General features: G+C 48.3%; 1 long non-coding RNA gene across 2 annotated transcripts; it reads right to left on the bottom strand.

The window, feature by feature from the left end:
• Positions 1 to 2,374: 2,374 nt before the first annotated feature.
• On the bottom strand, positions 2,375 to 17,948 carry LOC308239601. Of its 2 annotated transcripts, XR_013959747.1 has the most exons (4): positions 16,916 to 17,948; positions 15,544 to 15,674; positions 13,041 to 13,226; positions 2,375 to 3,099 (listed from the first exon to the last, which is right to left on the bottom strand). It is a non-coding gene; the product is annotated as an uncharacterized lncRNA (long non-coding RNA). The 2 variants fall into 2 exon arrangements; XR_013959748.1 differs by lacking the exon at positions 2,375 to 3,099 and having other exon boundaries at positions 10,307 to 13,226; positions 16,916 to 17,864.
• Between the last annotated feature and the right edge of the window lie 234 nt (positions 17,949 to 18,182).

The following is an 18,182-nucleotide window of genomic DNA, read 5'->3' as shown; positions in this document are numbered from 1 at the left end:
GGTGAGTTCCACTGATGTGGGAGCTGGGCAGGAGGGCCAAGGATGCCTTCTTCCTCTCTATTGGGATTAGAGAGGGGGTAGTCTGGGTTTCCCTCTCCAGCCTGAGAGTGGAACCCCCCGGGCTGGGGTGCCTCTTTCTGTTCACCAGGACACTGGTACGGAGGGGAAAGTAGAGATGATGTGTTTGGCAAAGGAAGAAAAACAATCAAAACAAACCAAACCCAGCCTAGAGGTTGGTAGAGAACACTGTAGAGTATGCTGGTTGAGCATGTGGCCTCATGTGCATGAGGGCAGACTGCTGGAATTTGAATTACAGCTCTGCCACTGGTAAGCTGAGAACCCTCCAGGGAGATTACTTCACCTCTATGTGCCTCAATGTTCTCAACTGTAGAATGGTAATAATAATCACCAGCCTCATAGTGTGACAGTGAGTATAAAATGAGTGAATATGAATGAAGTACTTAGAAGACTGGCACATAGCATGTGCTCAGTTAATGTAAGTTATGGCAAGTGGGAGGAAATGGAGTTAAACTGGTATAAGGTTCAGGCACTTTCTGTGAAGTGGTTGAGGTACATATTTTTTCTATGTTCATGGAAGTTAAATCTACTGAAAAAGAACAAATGCCTTGCTTTAAAAAAGAGAGAGAAATGTAGATTTTAAAAAATTGTACAATCATAAAATTGTTCCTAGAAGAGAATTTAAATAGACTCTTAAAGTAGTGGTTTTTGAATTTCCGGCAAAAGAAAAAAAGAAAGGGTGGTAGAGGGAGAGAGGAAAGACCATTGAGAACCAGCATTGGTTCTTTTTTATAGGTAAATCAGAGTAAGTCACCCAATAGCTCAGGGGAAAGTAATACACATAATAATTCTTAATTATGAAAAGCATTTCACAAAATCTCACAGCTTATTCTTATGGAAAATATGAACAAAAGTGGGCTAGCTAATAGCATAATTTATTGAATTATGCACATCTATGTGAGTTTCAACCCCACTTCTGGTACCTATTCTGGTATTAATCAGGGTAGGCTAACTGGTGAAATAAACATCCCCCAAATCTCAGTAACTCAAACAACAAAATTGTTTGCTTACATCACAGCATAATGTAATCAGCAAGAGGGGCTTTGCCCCCATACAGTCATTTTGGAAATATGGGTCCTTCATTTTATGGTGCTGACATCTTTTTTTAAATGATTATTTATTGATATTTCAGAGAAAGGGGAAGAAAGAGAGAGAGAAAGAGAGCGAGGGAGAGAGAGATTTGTTGTTCCATTTATTGATGCACTCATTGGTTGATTCTTGTATGTGCCCCAACACCAGGGATCAAATCCACACCCTTGGTGCATCAGGATGACACTCTAACCAACTGAACTACCTGGCCAGGGCTAATGCTGCCATCTTTAATTTCTGGCCTTCAAGGTTTCTGACGAGGGGCAGGAGAAAAAGTTTGTGTGGGAGATTTTTGCCAGCCAGGACTAGAAATGGTGTACATCATCTCTGCCCACATTCTACCTACTGGCCAGAATTCAGTCATATAGGACCATCTGGCAACAAGGGGCTGGGAAGTGAAGGTTAGCCACGTGGCCAGGAAGAAAAGAACAATATGGATAGCAGTGAGCACTAGCAGTATCTTCCATGAGTACTGATGTACATTGATGTCAGTCTTCAGGGAGGACTCCAATGGCAAGCCAAACTCCATTACTTGCCTTGCTCTCAACAGCATTATATTTTTCAGTGACTTGGATGAAGACTTATAATGTACCTTATTACCCCTTCTGTGTGCAACTCATTCAATCAACCTTACATAAAGGCAGCTTACTAGGAGTGCCCAGTAATAGAAAGCCATATGGCCAGATCTCACACTGACTGGATTAGTTCAGAAATGGTGCAGAACCCAACACATCTGTAGGAGCTAGATTATCACATAGACCATCTCCCTTCCCACAGGCAGCAGGAGCTCACTGATCTCCACTTGATGCCCTGTCTTAATGTGACTCAGCCACTCTCCCGGACTCATCTCTCTCTATATCTTTCTGCCTCCTCTCCTCCCACTCGGCAACCATCTAGCACACTTCTCAATGGCAGTTCCTCAGTGGGAGGGAGGAAGCACATCTGATATGTTCAGGAACTGGTGATGATCCCTGCTTAGGGTGAGCTTTTCACGCCAGATCCTCTTGTAGACAATTTGGGCAGTGTTAAGACTTGGCTGACTTTAGACAGGAAATAAGGCTTGTTTAGCAAGTTTCCAGGTAAAACAAAGCTGGAAATAAAAAGCTATTATGATGGATGAAAACTAAGCCTCAAAAAGATTCCACTGAACTGGAGTGATGAGCTGAAGTCAAGATAATTAAATTATATCTGTCAGGGACCCAGCGGGAACAAGTCACACACTCAGAAGGTTTAATTGAAAAGAGCATAATGAAGGAGCGATTTACAGAGGTGGAGGCAGAGTTAAGGGAACTCACAATAAATGGTGACTCACCCAGGGGCTACCAACATCAGGTTGCTCTGACCACTCCTAGGCCTGTGTCATGGGCTGCATGTTGGTGTCTACCCAAAATGTACCTGCAAGGTGATAGTTTTAGGAGGTGGGGCCTTTGGGAGATAATCAAGTCATGAGGGTAGGGCCTTCCTGAATGGGGTTAGTGACCTTATAAACAGATACAACACAGCTTATTTTCTCTTTCTCTGCTGTCCACCATGTGAGGATACAAGACAGTCATCTGTGGACCAGGAACCAGGCCCTCACCAGACACCAGATCTAATAGCATCTTGATCTTAGACTTCCCAGCCTCCAAAACTGAGAAATACATACCTGTGGTTTAACCAATTCAAATTGGCTAAGACAGCTTGAAAGGGCAACGGGAATGAACAGCTTTGGCAAAATGACAAAGGACCACGAGAAAGGAGCCGTGGCTATAGGTAGAGAAATGCAGTCATTGTCAATACTGTGGCCTGGAAAGAGAGATTTGGAGGTAGGATATATATTCAACTTTCTCTCTTCCCTCATTCCAAACTCCTGCAGGTATTTCCCTTTGTCACACCCAACAGGAAGCCGGAGGACGAGGGAGCCCAGTGATGTCATCTGCAGAGTTCAGCCTCCTAAGACAGAACAGAACAAAGATCATAGACTGAGGATATTGAGGGGGAAAGGAGAGTAACTAGCACAAAGATGAACAGAAATACATGTAAAATGTCACATTCAGCTTAGAAAGTCAATTGCATAAAAATGAGATGGGAGACATTTCAACATGAAATGAGACACATTTCATTTGAAAAACTTTCAGAAGTGTGACTAGCTCTAGGTTCTGAGTGAAGCAACCTGATCAAATGAACTAGGGTTCTAAGTTAGGCTGGGTCTCACACTTTATGAAGGACATTCACAAACCCATATTCAGAGAGGCAACCAGCACATTGAGGAGTCTGAGAACTAAGTCTAATGAGAAAAGGCTGAAGAGGATGGGGAGCAGCACTTCTGCTAGAGACGACACCTTGGGGAAAAGACTATAACTTTCTCTAAGTATTTGAAGAGCAGACAGCTCTCAATGCCCTGGGACTGAATGGCATCACTTCTGCAAACTTCCACAGCAAACTGACTTTTCACAGATTTTTCCCCCAAAAGTGTTCATTTGTTTGTCAGTCTTTCTTACTAGCTGAGGGCAGATATTTTTTCATCACTGAATCCCAACACCTAATGCTTGTGTCCTGGTAGGTGCTTATTTATAGGCTCTGTTCAGTGAATGAAGTGTTCCCACAGGAGCCAGATAATTCCCTGTAGGAATGTGGAAAAGGGGAGGCATGGCATGAAGTGGGTGGGAGTGGGAAGTATTCCTTCTAGTGTGAAAGCCCAAGAATGTAGAATCTCTCTACACTTCACTGTCTCTTGGGATGCTTTGAAGACTCCAGGGGCTAGTCTATCTGTAAAGAACTCAGAACATTGCAAGTTTTATAAAAATGGCCATTGTTATCACTGGTATTTGAATGACTCAGGCTGGTGAAACTGTCCGAAGGCAGATCCCCAGAAACAGGACACTAGGAGCTGGTAGGCACAGATATGATAAAAGGATGGTCTGCTACACAATCATAGGAAAAGGTGGCTGAAGGCCAAGGTTTCTAGGGAAACTCCATTCACCTACTTCCAGACTGTGGCCCCCAGACCCCAATGATCCAGAAAGTGTGGGAGCTGGAGGAGCCACATCCCTGAGGAAACATCTGCTTCTCCTCTTCCATTCTCATCCCAGTCTCATTGGAGTATGATTATCCTTCAAAACCACCCTGGGCTGTTAGCAAATAGGACCTGCCAATAGGGGCCCTAAGCAACCCAGGGGCCTGCAGAAGCCACTAAGAGCAAGTGTGGAGCAATACACCCTGAGCTAATTCTGGAAGAGAGCTCTCACCAGGTCCTGAGTCTGCCAGCACCTTGATCTTGGAATTCCAGCCTCCAGAAACTTGAGAAATAAATATTATTTAAGCCACCCAGCCTGTGGTATTTTGTTAAATTGGCCCAAGCTAAGACAATGCATATCATGGGAAGAATGCCTCCTGCTTTCAAGAGGTTTTAATTTTTAAGGTGCCATATATTGAGATCACATGATACACCACAGGCTGCTTCAGGCCACACCTAAACATCACCTCCCACCTCCTTTCCCTCGTGGTCCAAGTGGAAATTCTCACATCTGCACAGAATTGATAATGCACTTTCTCTTGTATTTAACACCTACAAAGTGCTCAAAACAGTACCCAGCCGATAGTGGTGTCGCTACTGGTAATATTGTCCCTTCACAGAGCACATAGGAGGCCAGGGGTGAACAATGGCACCTCCTATGTAATAAAAAAAAGACTAGGATTTGGAGGTTCTGTAATGTCAGTGCTAGGATTCAACCTCCATTTGCTCATTCAGTTAATGTCATATAATTTGTATGCCACACATTATACAGAGTTCTGGGGATTCGTGTTCTGAGCTTACAGGTTGGTCAGGGAGATGAGTGGACACCAGGAGGCTAGTTAGGTGGCCCCAGGCTTTACAAATGTCCCAAGGAGTTTTTGTCCACTGCCTGGTTGCTGCCACCAAGTAAATTGATTATGTCCCACATCCTTACCCTTTACCCGTTGAGACAGAAGGTTTTGTTGCTGTTGTTGGCTACAAGGTGAAGGTTTTCCTCAGGGGCTGGGTTTACAGAGAACTCATGGATGGTCTCTTTTTTAGGGGTCTCTTTTTGTGTTGTGCAATTTGGCATTTGTCCCAAAAGGTAGCAAATTTAAGACCAGAGGCTGCAAAATGTAGGCTTTTGAAACATCAAAACCACTGCAAGAATCAGTGCAAGCTGACATTGAAAGTTCACTTCTAAAAACGGAGTGTTTGGGGAGAGATGAAAGTCAGTGTTTCTAATGCTGGGGGAGGGGATCACTTCCATGTTTTGCAGACCACATGTTGGAGGAGACTGGGTGTAGTGTGATGGTTACGAATGGAAGCTCTAGAGCAGGGGTGGGCAAACTTTTTGACCCGAGGGCCACAATGGGTTCTTAAACTGGACCGGAGGGCCGGAACCAAAGCATGGATGGAGTGTTTGTGTGAACTAATATAAATTCAAAGTAAAGGAGCAGAGGGGAGAGCAAGAGAACCGGATAGAACAGCCGGATCCGGCCCGCGGGCCGTAGTTTGCCCACGGCTGGACAAGAGCCAGTTTTTCCTGGTTCAAATCCTAGCTCTGCCATTTACTCATAGTATCTCCTTGGGAAACAAGTTCTCTATGCCTCCGTTTTCCCCATCTGTAGAATAGGGATAATAACACTAATTACTTCATAGAGTTGTTGTGGGGATTCTATGAGCTAACTTGCCTAGTGTATGTAGGATAGGTGGACCAGTAACTGAGGCCCCACATGTCATACCTATTTTGCCTTGTCTCTGATTTGTCTTTTGAGACAGTGGGAGTGAAACTGCTTCTGTGGCCCCACTCTTGAGTGTGTTTTCAGTGACCGGCACCTGCAGTCTGTCGTCCCAGGACTGCCCCCCGGGCTAATGGACCTCTGCCTACAAGTACGGGGAACTGAAAATGCCTGAGACTCTGCCCCGGCAACTGTTGACAAATGACTGGTTCTTGGTCCCTGACTTGGGACGAGACAATTCAGAGGCATAATTTGCCTTCCAGGGTTCCCTGCAGCACCAGGCCGAGGCTGTCCTCCAAGGGCCTTGCCTGAGATCCCCTCCCTGCCTTTGCCTGTCTCCCCGCCTTCCCAGTGCTGTCCTCATCCCCTGACCAGTCCCCTGGAGCACTTCCTTCATCAATTTCTTACACATGACTTCTCATCTCAGGGTTTGTTTGGGTTTTTGTGTGCGTAACCTCACCCAAAGCAGTTTTTCAGAAGGGGGAGCCAATATGAGAGTTTCGTACCACCTGAACCTAGATCAAGGGGGACATATTACATCATGTGGATAGATACCAGTGCCCTCAAATCAAATAATTAAAGGAGGCAGGAGGAAAGAACACAGTCCCTGCTGCAGGGAAATGGCCATGGCAGCCCACAGACCTTGCTTCTGGGGTGCGCTCATGTGTATGCATGCCTCCAACCTGCTCAGAGAGCTAAAGCCCCGAGCCAGCAAGGTAAACAGACAGGCAGGGAGGACTGGGCAGGAAGGTTGGCAAGAGGGGCTAAGGGAGCTACTGAGTGTGGGGTTTAGGTGGGTCAATGGGGAAAAAGGGAGACATGTAATACTTTCAACAATAAAGATAAATTTTTAAAAAATATTTAAAAAATAATAATCTTTCTAACATAAAGAATATCTATGGCCTACACACAAAGAAAGAACATGTATACATACTGCATGGACAAGGACAATCTGGTGAAGAACAAGGGATGGGGAGGTAGGGGTGGGTGAAGGTGGGCAAAGAGGGGGGAGGGGGACACCTGCAAACAATTTTAAAAGAAAATCGTGTATAATAGTGTATAGTGTTGGGCTCACTGGCCCCACAGTCCACCTGGGACACACTCTCGGGTTGTGTACTGCCACAGGGTCCAAGAGAGACCGAGACAGAGAAACTAAATGAGAGAAAGGGAGAAAGGGAGGCAGGCAAAGACGTGCAAGAGAGGCAGAGACAAAGAACAATGGTGAGAAGCACAGGGAAAGACAGAGGCAGAGACAGAGAGGGAAGGAGAGACAGAAAGAGAGAAGGAGAACTACAGAGTTAGGGAGAGGAAGGGAGCGATGGGAAGTAAGAGACAGAAAGATACACAGACACACAGAGGCCAAGAAATTTGGAAGCCAAGACACACAAAGGGAGGGTTGGAGAGAAAAGCAGGAAGAAAGAAATAAAGGAACAGAGACCAGAGATAGGGTGAAAGTGAGACATTCAGAAACAGAAAAAGAAGAGAGATTCGGAGAAACAGAAGAGGAGGAAGGGAGAGGACTGCTGAGAAGGCCACAGAAAGATGCCAGGGAATGCTCTTAGATGCTCAGGTGGGAGCAGGCAGCCACAGAGCGGGCATTGGTGACTGCCCCTTAGCCCTTCCAGCCAAGGGACAGGCTCACCTTGAATCAAAGTAGAGGGTCCCACCTTCCAAGAACACCCTCAGGGCCCTGAGGACAGACTCCCTACCCTCTGCTATGCTGGCATCAAGCTGAGAAGCACACCGGGCCCACCCTGACCCACTGCCCCCTCTCCCAGCTTCCAACCCTGACTCAAGGGATCAAAAATACCCAACATCAGCACCTGTACATGGAGTAAAAACCCACAGAGCACACCATCTCCACATTATAAATTCTCTCCTTAGCGGCAGGGTTAGCGGCAGAGAGAGGCCAGTGGGCCGTGCGTTGTCAGGGAGCTTGTTTTCCCAGGAGCCGACACTGTTCAGATGTGCCATGAGCAATTGCCAGGCTGCGTGCCTTTCCCTGGCAAATTATTCTGCTGGAGTTTCTTCCAGCATTCGGAGCCGCACTGCTGTAAATGCCAGAAATCATGTACATTAAGCCCAGAGTGACGGCAGGCTTATGGATGGATTTACCTTCAAACAGAGGCCGCGGAAGCGCCCAGCGTGGGGGGCGGCACTTTATGGATGCAGCTCTCTGCTTGCCGAGGCCTTCAGCAGTCAAGTTGGCCACGTAATCAATTTCTCATGTAGGCCTGGCTGTGGGCCATGTGCTCCGGCTTGGATTTGGGAGGCAAGCGCCTATACCCACACTTCCCACTCCAAGAGCTGGTCCACCCCTCGGAGAAGGACTTATTTCCATCTGCCTGAGGTGACAGTGGCAGGGGATGGGGGAGGAGGTAACATCAAGCCAAATCAGGCAAATGGCAAGATTCCAGGGCCTGCCTTTCTTTCTCAAAGCCCTGTCCCTCAGGCCCCTTGTGAGAGTGGCAGCCATCTTCAATGCTAACTCAGTTCTGGGCTGGGCCCCACTCCCAGGCCCTCCCCTTCCTCTTGCCCTGGGATCCAGTATTTTACCTTCTGATCTGGGCCACCCGAGTCACACTGGCTTTGCAATCACTCTGCTTGGCTGTCACTCAGCTCCTCCCATCCTTGGGACCCCAAGCCTCACAGCCTTCCTTCAGCCTTGACCTCTCCTGCTCCAGGCCAATCTCCATTTAGCATCCCACTGAGAAGTCCCCTCAAGCAGCTGGGTGCCTGAAGTGGAACCATCAGACACAGTCTGGGTCAAGAGATGTTTGTGGTGCTCTTCACAGTGTCCTCAGCCCCTGGCATACCCCACCTGTGGCAGGTTGGACTTTCAAAGATGGCTCTGCTTGGTGGCTTGGATGCTCCTTCCATGGAGAGGTGAGGTCTATGTTCCCTTAAGCCTAACTATGGTGGAAGTGACGCTATGTGACTCAGTGGAACATTCAGGCTTGGAACCCTGAGCCACTATGTGTCACTATTCTGAGGCCACCACACTGTAAGGAAGCCTAAGAGAGCAAGGCTTGGCCAACCCCCACTACTCCAGCTCCAGCCCCCTTCTGACAGCAACAGCATCAGAGGCCCCGAACAGAACCACCCAGCTGAGCCCATCCCGAATTCCCGACCCATAGCTTCTATGCACAGAAAACCAACTTTCAAGGGTCAACAAGTATAAATACAGCAAAAATAGAAGACATAGAGTAATTCCTAAAACACGACTAAATAATCCGCTTTCTTTAATCACCAAAAGGCACATTTCCAAATATTCTTCCTGGTGCCAAGAACTGTGTCCTCTACCAACGGGAGGGGTTTGGGTAACTGGTAATGTAGGACATGAAGTATTTTTTTAACATAAGAAGCAGATTTCCCCTGTGTGCCTTACTTTTCCATCTTCAAAATAGGAATTATCATAGGACTTTCCTCATCAGGCACTGTCAGTGTTAAATGAGTTCATACACGTATAGAGCTTAGAAAGGACATGCACAGAGCAAGTGCTATATAAGTAGCTATTATTATTGCTATTTCTGTTGTTGTTTGGGGGATTCTAGGTTATTGGCACTAAGAGATCCTGTTTAATTTATTCTCAGGAACATAACTGTCAAGTGAAAAATTTACCATTCCTTACACTAGCTGCTCTTCAACATCAACTCGTCTCCCTAACGCACGTGCATACACACACGTGCATGCATGCACATGCACCCACCCACACTCAATAATCAGTGCTGGTTGGCCACAGGCCACACCACAGTAATGTATTAGTACAGGAGAAACAAGCCACTTTATCTTCCTCTCCAGGCAGAAGCACGTGTATAGAAGATGGATGCACAGCATCTGTCTGCATCGACAGAGGAAAATGCATCTGGGCTGGCTCCACAGCTCCTGGGAAAGCAGGGCAGAGGCTGCCCCTGCGGGCCGAACCCCATGAGTCCTGGGGCCCTGTAGGCTGGGTCCTCTGAGTCACTGCCACTTCGCTCCTAATGGCAAGCCCAGTCTCCCGGTACTTACCCAGTTCCAAAGTCCCCTCTTTCGTCTGGCTGCTGTGTCTGCTGCAGGCTTTCTGCTGTAGATACAGCCTCCAAGGGGACAAAGCGCTGCCTGTGGTGTCGAGGGGCAAGGATGACAGCAGGCCACGGAGATGAAAGATGTACAGGGACTTTCCCTCCAGAAGCAAGGGAGCCTCTACTCAGATTCTTGTTTCATGGCAGATCTGACCCCAAGGTGGCTCTGCTGGACTAAGGCTCTCCCGGAGTGGAGAAGGTCCTGGCGCCTCTTGCCCTGTAAGACTTTCTCAGAGGACTGCACCAGGTCCTGGCCATTTTTGTAAATATAGATTAAGGTCATAAAAGGGGAAATTTTTGAAAATAAAGGAAATAATTTCATTTTAGGGGTGCATTTAGCAGAAGGAAAACAAACGCTTCAGGATGGATTAGCTTTCCAGTTTTGCAGTCATTTATTAAATATTTACGGAGTGATGACTACATGTGAGGCACTGCAATTGGCCTGGGCCCCCTGTCCCAATTAGAGCTCAAGGTCTTTTCCCTCCTGGTACACAACTTACTGAAAAGTGACTGTGCTGGAAGCTGTGCCTCACAGCCCTCCAACTTCAGGGAACATAACTGCACAAGGCCCCAGCTGCCGAGCTCTGAAATCCATCACAGCATTTGGGCCGAAACTGGCTGAGTGAGGTGTGGTGCTAACAGGCCTGTTCCTGTGAAAAACAGGGCCCCTCTGACAGCTGGCTTTGGTTTGAGGACAGACTGCAGGTCTTGCTGAACCTTCCATAGACTGCCTGACAGGCTAGAATGCTCGCAAACACCTCCCTGTCTTGTCGCCTTCACTTGGGTCAGATTCACATCACAGCTTCTCAGCTCTCCCAGCCTTGCCCAGCTCCCTCCCTCTCTCTCTCATATCCCCTAATAAAATCCTTGCACATTTCATCCTCTCTTGGCATCTGCTTCTCAGAGGACCCAGACTGCCCCAGAAGAATTGCCATGTCAATGTGGACTCCTTGAAGATGCCTAAATTGGCTTATTTCTCAGGAGCCTCTTTGCAATTCAGTGTCTCCTCGATAGACTCTAAGTTCTTTAAGAACTTACAACATCCTTAAGGTTCCTCACGTTGATGGCTATCAGAGGCATTGCTGACCCATAGCAGAGAGGTCTATGCCACCAAGCTCTTACATCGCATTTCAAGATGCTTGTATGGCTTCTAAATATAATTCTCAATAACTGTTGCACAATGAACCTGCTAAGCCTTTTACATACATTACCGTTTACATACATTACCTTTTACATACATTACCTCATTTAATGCCTAACTCTCTCGGCACACTCCCCCACCATACACACACACACACACACACACACACACACACACACACACACACGCACACACGCACACACGCACACACGCACACACGCACACACGCACAAGCGCGCGCACAGGATGCCCCTCTTCAAACAGCTCTGAGAGGCTTACACTCACTCGGCAGCCCTTCCTCCTCTGTGAATCCAAATCAAGACATTTGTAGGCAGAACACAGAGATCTGATCTTGTAAAGTGTGAGCATTTTCCAGCAGACAACTGATACCCAGGTTGAGAAATTCCAGGCACACAGCTTAGTAACAGAGTCCAACTTGGCCCAGACTAACAGGTGATATAATCAACTCCTCTTTTTAATCCTATCTCATTTTACCCCCACCCGCACCCCCAGCCATGTCTTTCCTCTCAGCTTCTAAGTACTTGAAAAACAAGGCCTCTGGACACACCTAGGTCACATCCCAGGTGTCCTCTGACCCCCTGAGCTTGACCCATCCTTCCCTGGCCCACATTCGAGAATGTTCATCAGTTCACTGAGACACAGTTCACTATACTAAACAGAAAACCGTGGGCTGGTTAGTCAGGGGATCTCACACAAGGTACTTGGCATCTGTGAGCCTCAATTCCCTTGTCTGTAAAACAGGGTCATTGTAAGGATGAAAGGAGAGAGTGAATTTGAAAATGACTTTAAATCCTTACTATTCAAAGTGTGATCCTCAGACTAGCAGCAGCTTCCAGAAACATGCTAAAAATACAGACTCTCAGGCCCCACCCAGACCCACTGAATCAGAGCGCCTGGGCTCACAACACCCCTCTCCTCCCAGGTGATATGTGTGCACACTGAGGCTTGTCAAGCCTTGCTCTCTGAGTTGTAAACCTTCACCATTATTTGCCCTTCCTGAGAAACACCCTACGGAAGGATTTCTGAGCTGATCCCTCTGCCTTTGCCATTTCTCCTACTCCTCCCAGTTATTCTTCATTTTTCTCATTTCCCTCCCTCTTTTCCCTCTTCCCAGCCCCTTCAGGGCTGTGCTGTCCTCTCTATCCTATTCTATTGCATCCTCTCCTTTGGTCAATTACACAGTCAGCACTCCCCAAACCCACCGTTTCTACTGTCTCAGCAAAAAGGGAATGCAGGGGGAGACTTGGCAATATATGTACACTCAGAGGGCGCCACTCATCACAGCTTCATGGGGTGGAGAGAAGGCTTGGAATGCACAAAGGGGCACAGCCAGGGATAAAACCCAGGGCCAGTTGATATATCAATTCACCTCTAATTCCAGGCCCCACTGGGTGGTGAATTGCCCCCACTCCATGTGCCTGATGTGTAATATATTTTCTGTAATTACAGTGATGCTGTCTGTATATGTTAAATGACTACAGCAGTTAATTATTTGTGGGTAAACAAGGGATGCCTCTTTGCCCCAGGAGAGACTGAAAGATTCCCAGTTAAAGAACCACAAGATCAAAGAGAAAGGGAGGGAGAAAGTGAGAGGAAAGGTCATTCTTCCCCTGGGAGCTTCTGGGGAGGAGAGGTGATGTGATTTGGCCTTCGAGGAGACCTCAAGTAAGGCCAAAAGGCCCTTATAGCAGGAGCAGACTGTTCGTGGGAATCCAAACTGAGGTGTGGAAATGAGCCATGATCTTCAAAGACCATCAGGAGTACCCTGAATGCCAGGCAGTCCACACACAGCTCTACCCTCCCTGGGGCACACATCTGGAACCTGCTAGTTGTTGTAAATATCCATCTTCCTCTTATCCCTTTGACATAAAACCCATAATTTTTAGCTGAACACATGCCCCTCTCCCCCAGTAAAGATTACATGGCTCAACCTCAGCTTGCAGCCATGTGTGTCCATGGGACGAAGTCTGGCCAATGGGATATAAGCAGAAGCAACTTCTGGAATTGGTTCTTGAAGAGAAGTGAGTGCATTCTTCTTCTTGCCCACAAGAACATGGATGTGATGGAGAGCTTGAGCAGCCATCTTGAACCACGATGTAACTTTGGGACTGGAAGCTCTGTTGGGCATAGCAACAAGATCAAAGAAATCCGAGTCATTTACACATTTGCGTCTTACAGCCCTTATGCCAACCATCTTACCAGCCTGGTCATTGTGACTTCTGGTCATTTATGTGAGAAATCAATATCTGACATATTTATGTCACTTATTTTGGACATTCTGTTATTCCCTGGTGACCAAAATTAAACAGATATTGACGTCTTAGATCAGGTTCTCCAGGATACAGATTTTGAGATGGAAATTTTCTTGGAGGAGGTTTACTGGGGTATGGGTCTCAAGGTCAACACTTGAGTTGGAGTAAGGGAGAAGATTGGACAAAAGAGAAGCTGAATGGCAATGTGGTCACAACAATGGGGGGATCTCACAGGGGCCTCCAGAGTGAAGATGGCAAAAGGGCTGAGCCTTTGGATCTTTCTGGGCTTTGATTTTCTCATCTATAAAATGGGTGTGTTACTGATCTTGCATTTGTAATGAGGATTTTTTAAATGTGTGCAGGGCCTAGCTCACGGGTGAACAACCATGATAGCCAGTCTGAGAAAGACTTGAGAACCTTGCTCATGTCCTCTGGGGGCACATGTCTATGTCTCCAGTAATTGGCCTGTCTGTGCATCACAGAAAACAAGCAAGTGACTGTCACTTCTATAAACGCTTCTCTAACACTGGCATCTCCTCCAGCTAGGAGAATTTACAATTTCCTCCTCTGTGTTCCCATAGTACTCTATTCTTACCACCATCATGGCTCTTACCTATTGAATGTGATCACCTCTGTATTTCCCACTCCCAGCTCAGTGCCAGGTAGGCAGAAAATGCCCAATGTACAATTGTTAAATCAATGAGCTTCACTGAAGGGTCAAATCTCTGTGATGTCAAGAAGACAAAGACTATTGCCCTAAACTAGGAGATGTGGCTTTGAGTCTCCATCTTACCATCTCTCATAGCCTACCTGAGCCTCAATTATGTCATCCATGTAATGGGAATAAAAACAACAAACAAGGCTGTTGTGGTGATGAAATGATATATGAATAACATGGCTTAGATGCTATACTAATGGAGATGGGGAGAGGAAGGTTTTCATCAATTGAATCTAAATCTGTGACTCTGGGGGATTGTTGCCAGCACATACGTTATAGCTACGTAGTTCTGCAAAATTAGGCAGTCAGCAAAGTGTAAGGCCAGGGACAATTGGCTGCATCCCAAGGGTAGTTATAATGCCAGTTTCTCTTGCCTGGAAATGCAAACTGGCCACACAGGCCACCAGGTAAAGGCTCTCCAGAGGGTCCCAGACCTGGAAGTACAGATGTGAAGGGACAGCTAAGACAAAGCAGTTAGATGTGAGATCAGAGCCACTCACACTCCACCCACAACGGCAAAGGGGCCCCTACATAATTCATAGAGGACTCAGGGACAGGACAGGCTCCCTCAGAGGATGGCTGTGAATGGCAATAAATAACCCAGGCTCTCTAGCTGTTCCAAAGTATGCTCAGGTGAAGGGTCCAACATAAATCAAGGGTGCTCATGATGTACCTATACTAGTCTGACAGGAGGAGGAATTCAGATCCCAAGTTGAAGCTCAGGGCACATAGGAGGAACTCAACATACCCTAAAGCAGTGGTCAGCAAACTCATTAGTCCACAGAGCCAAATACCAACAGTACAACGATTGAAATTTCTTTGGAGAGCCACATTTTTTAACCTTAAACTTCTAACGCCACTTCTTCAAAATAGACTCGCCCAGGCCGTGGTATTTTGTGGAAGAGCCACACTCAAGGGGCCAAAGAGCCGCATGTGGCTTGCGAGCCGCAGTTTGCCCACCACAGCCCTAAAGGACCTGGAAAGTAAGTGATCTATCAGCAACACATTGAAGAGGCAGCAGGTCAGAGCGGTTAGGAGCTAGCACTCTGGAGCAAGCCAGCCTGGAGTCAAATCTTGCCTCTGCAACTAATTAACTGTGATACTTGGTTGAGTTATATAACTGTCCCATGCCTCAGTTTCCCCATTGGCAAAAAGAGGACAGTCATAATTCCCACCTCAGGTTGTGGTAAGGGCTGAGATATAGGTCTCCACATGAAAATTAACATAATATCACAAAGCTACATGTGGTCAGAGGCAAAAGATGGGTAGGGGAAGCTAGGACCTAGGGCTCCAAACAAAGAGAGGTCTCGGGGATGGGGCAGGGAGCATTTTTGGTTGTAAGGCAGAGAAACACCACACAAAGTGGCAACCAACACATTAAAAGGTACTTGGCTTCAGGCATGGCTGATTCCAGGTGCAAATCCCAAGTGGTGACAAGATGACCACCAGCAGTTTCAGACTTACATTTCTAGAGCAACCGTGATCGAAAAGGTGCCCTTTCCCAACAGCTCCAGAAAAATCTCCAGGGCTGTCACTGCCACGTTGGGCCGTGGTCCATCCCAGGCAGCATGATGGCTTGACTTGAACCACATAGCCTGGGGAGAAGATGGGGAATGAATACTGGCTTTGCAGGCAAAATAACAGATCTCCCCTTCAGAAGGGCTGGTGCCTATACCATTTAATCTCTTAACGCACTCAAATCAATTCTAGGCAGGAGAAGACTGACCAGCAAAGGCCTAGAGGTGGGGCAGCCCCTGGCAGGAGAAGATTAATCTAGCAGCTGTGTGGAGGAGGGATCAAAGGTCAAGAACCTGGTGGGGCTGGGGTGCTCTTCTTTCCAGCCCAAAGGAAAGGGGCCCACCCTCTCTTTTTCCAGTTCATCAGGAAAGTCCCAGGGTGGCATGGCAGGAGGGAGAAGGAGGGGGAAGGGGTATAGGAATAGAGTGACAACCAGCTCTGATTTGATTAGATTCATATGGATCAAAAGTTCCATAAGGGCATCCAGGTGAAAGTGACCACAGGTTGAAGCCAGAGCCGCAGATTTCAGGGGCCTGACATCACCACTGAGCCCATAAGAATGGCTTGGCTTGGCTCCTAAGGGTAGTTCTAGCAGAGAGAAAAGTGGGCAGGCTGAGCACTGGGCTTTAGGAGTTGTCCACATTTAGGGGACCAGTGAAGGAACATAGCCACAAAGAAGACAGGGAAAGCTCAGCAGAAGGAACGAAAGGCAGAGAGAAAATGGGAGAGTGCTCGGCAGGGCGGGGGCAGGGACACATGTGAGAAGGGCTGGTGGTGGAGAGTGAACAGTTTCCCAAACCCAGGAGTCCTGGGTCCTCGGAATGAGGTAGCTGGGGACCATGACTCATGTTCCCCAAGCACATTTGTACTGGCTTGGAGAAGGGGGAAAATGGGTTTTAATCAATGCTCTAATGACAATGACTAGAAAGGAAGGGGAAAAAAGACATAAGGAAAGGGAGAAATAGGAGAAGGGGAGTGGCTGTAGCACTCCTCTGCACAGCCCTCCCCCCCGCCCCCCCCCCCCCCGGCCGCCCCTACACACACAGGCTTAACAATGGGAGAGAAATTGTTTCTGTTCTCAGAGAATTCCTTGGAGAATCCTCCCCACACCCATCTCCTGAAACACAAGATTCTCACACTTGGTTGTGCATGCACACATGCAAACGCCCACAGAGTCACACAGAGGCATGTGTGTCAGCGCACGGACAGTGCTGCCTGGCTCACACTCCACGGGCTACAGAATGACATAGTGGTGGTGGGAAGGGAGTGGGAAGAAGCTGGCCTGGGAGGGGGCCTCCGCGACTCCCCCTGCACCCACCTTTTGTGCAGGCAAGCACCAGAAGAGCCGTGGGTCTCCGTGTGGGTGGATGGGAGCTCAATCCTCCCCAGATGTCAGCGCTAATGCCTTGATAAACAGGGAGCTTGCTGGAATGTGGCCGTTAATTGGGGACAGAGCCGCAGCCTTTAGCTCTGGGAGCAATGGTTAATGACGGGCCCGCTGGGGGAAGCCGCAGACGGTTGCCACTGTTCGAGCTCTGTCCTCTCTGCTTCTTAAACAGCGGTTTATCTAGAAATTGAAAACACTTTCCTGGGAATAATTATGTCTTGGAAGCGACGGGACTGCTATCCAATTTCACAGCCGGCTGTCGGGTTGACCTTCTATCGGCCAAGGGGCTGGCTGCCTTTTGGGGCACAGTTTTGCTTCTGCTCTTCCTCTCGTCTGTCTCTTTCCTGGGTCCTCACTGCAGCCACTGTGAGCATGTTTGAAGTGGCGTTGTGGCTAATTTAGGGCTGAGCAGGAGCTTCATGAGTGACGGTGGGCCCGAGGAGAAGGAACAGGAAAGCAGGAAGGACCCTTCAGCCTTCCAGGGAGAGGCTTCTAGCATGGCCAACACACACCTAGACGCGTCAGTGTCCTCTGCACCGTCTCCCGGCCGAGGCTGAGCTCCAGGGGTGCTGGTGAGCGCATCAGGGAGAAGGATCACAGCCGCCAAGAAGACCCCGTGGGGGCTGTTTCTCGAACAGCGAGCTTGCAGCAGTAGGTAAAGGGCGTCAGAAGGAGGCTCAGGCACCCAAAGGCCCGCCAGCTGTGCAGATGAAAGCAGGAGCACCCACCTGCGAGGCTGTGGTGGCGGGTGGGAACCCACTCCAAAGGCTGACCCCGCAGATGTCCTCCCCAGGTAGCCCAGGCCAGACCACAACGGGCACTCAGCCTGGAAACATGGCCGCGGGCAGCACCCTCCTTGATGAAGGGCAGTGACACAGGCGGTTAAACTCAATGCGCTGGCCACAGGCCAGCCTCCCAGCTTGGCAATTACACACTGTCTACCTCCGCCTCTCCCTGCTGCCCCATCACCTCCCTGTCAGGCGGCTTTAATGCCGCCCGCCTCTTCCTGTCAGCAAATGTTTGTGTGGGGCGTTGCTGGGCGACAGTTGAACAGGGCCTGCATGTGCCTGGCCCCTGGGCCCCCGGAGCCCTCCCTCCCAGGGCTTTGCAGGCCTTACGTGTCAAAGCCACGTGAGCCACAGCATGGAAAAGCACGGGCCGGGCTCCTGGAGATAGACTGGCTCTGGCCAGATGGGCT

This window comes from Plecotus auritus, assembly GCF_963455305.1.
Source record: "Plecotus auritus genome assembly, chromosome: X".
In the NCBI taxonomy this organism is placed as follows: Eukaryota; Metazoa; Chordata; class Mammalia; order Chiroptera; family Vespertilionidae; genus Plecotus; species Plecotus auritus.
The sequence above is the reverse complement of the archived record's forward strand: the minus strand, read 5'-3'. Positions and strand labels throughout refer to the sequence as shown.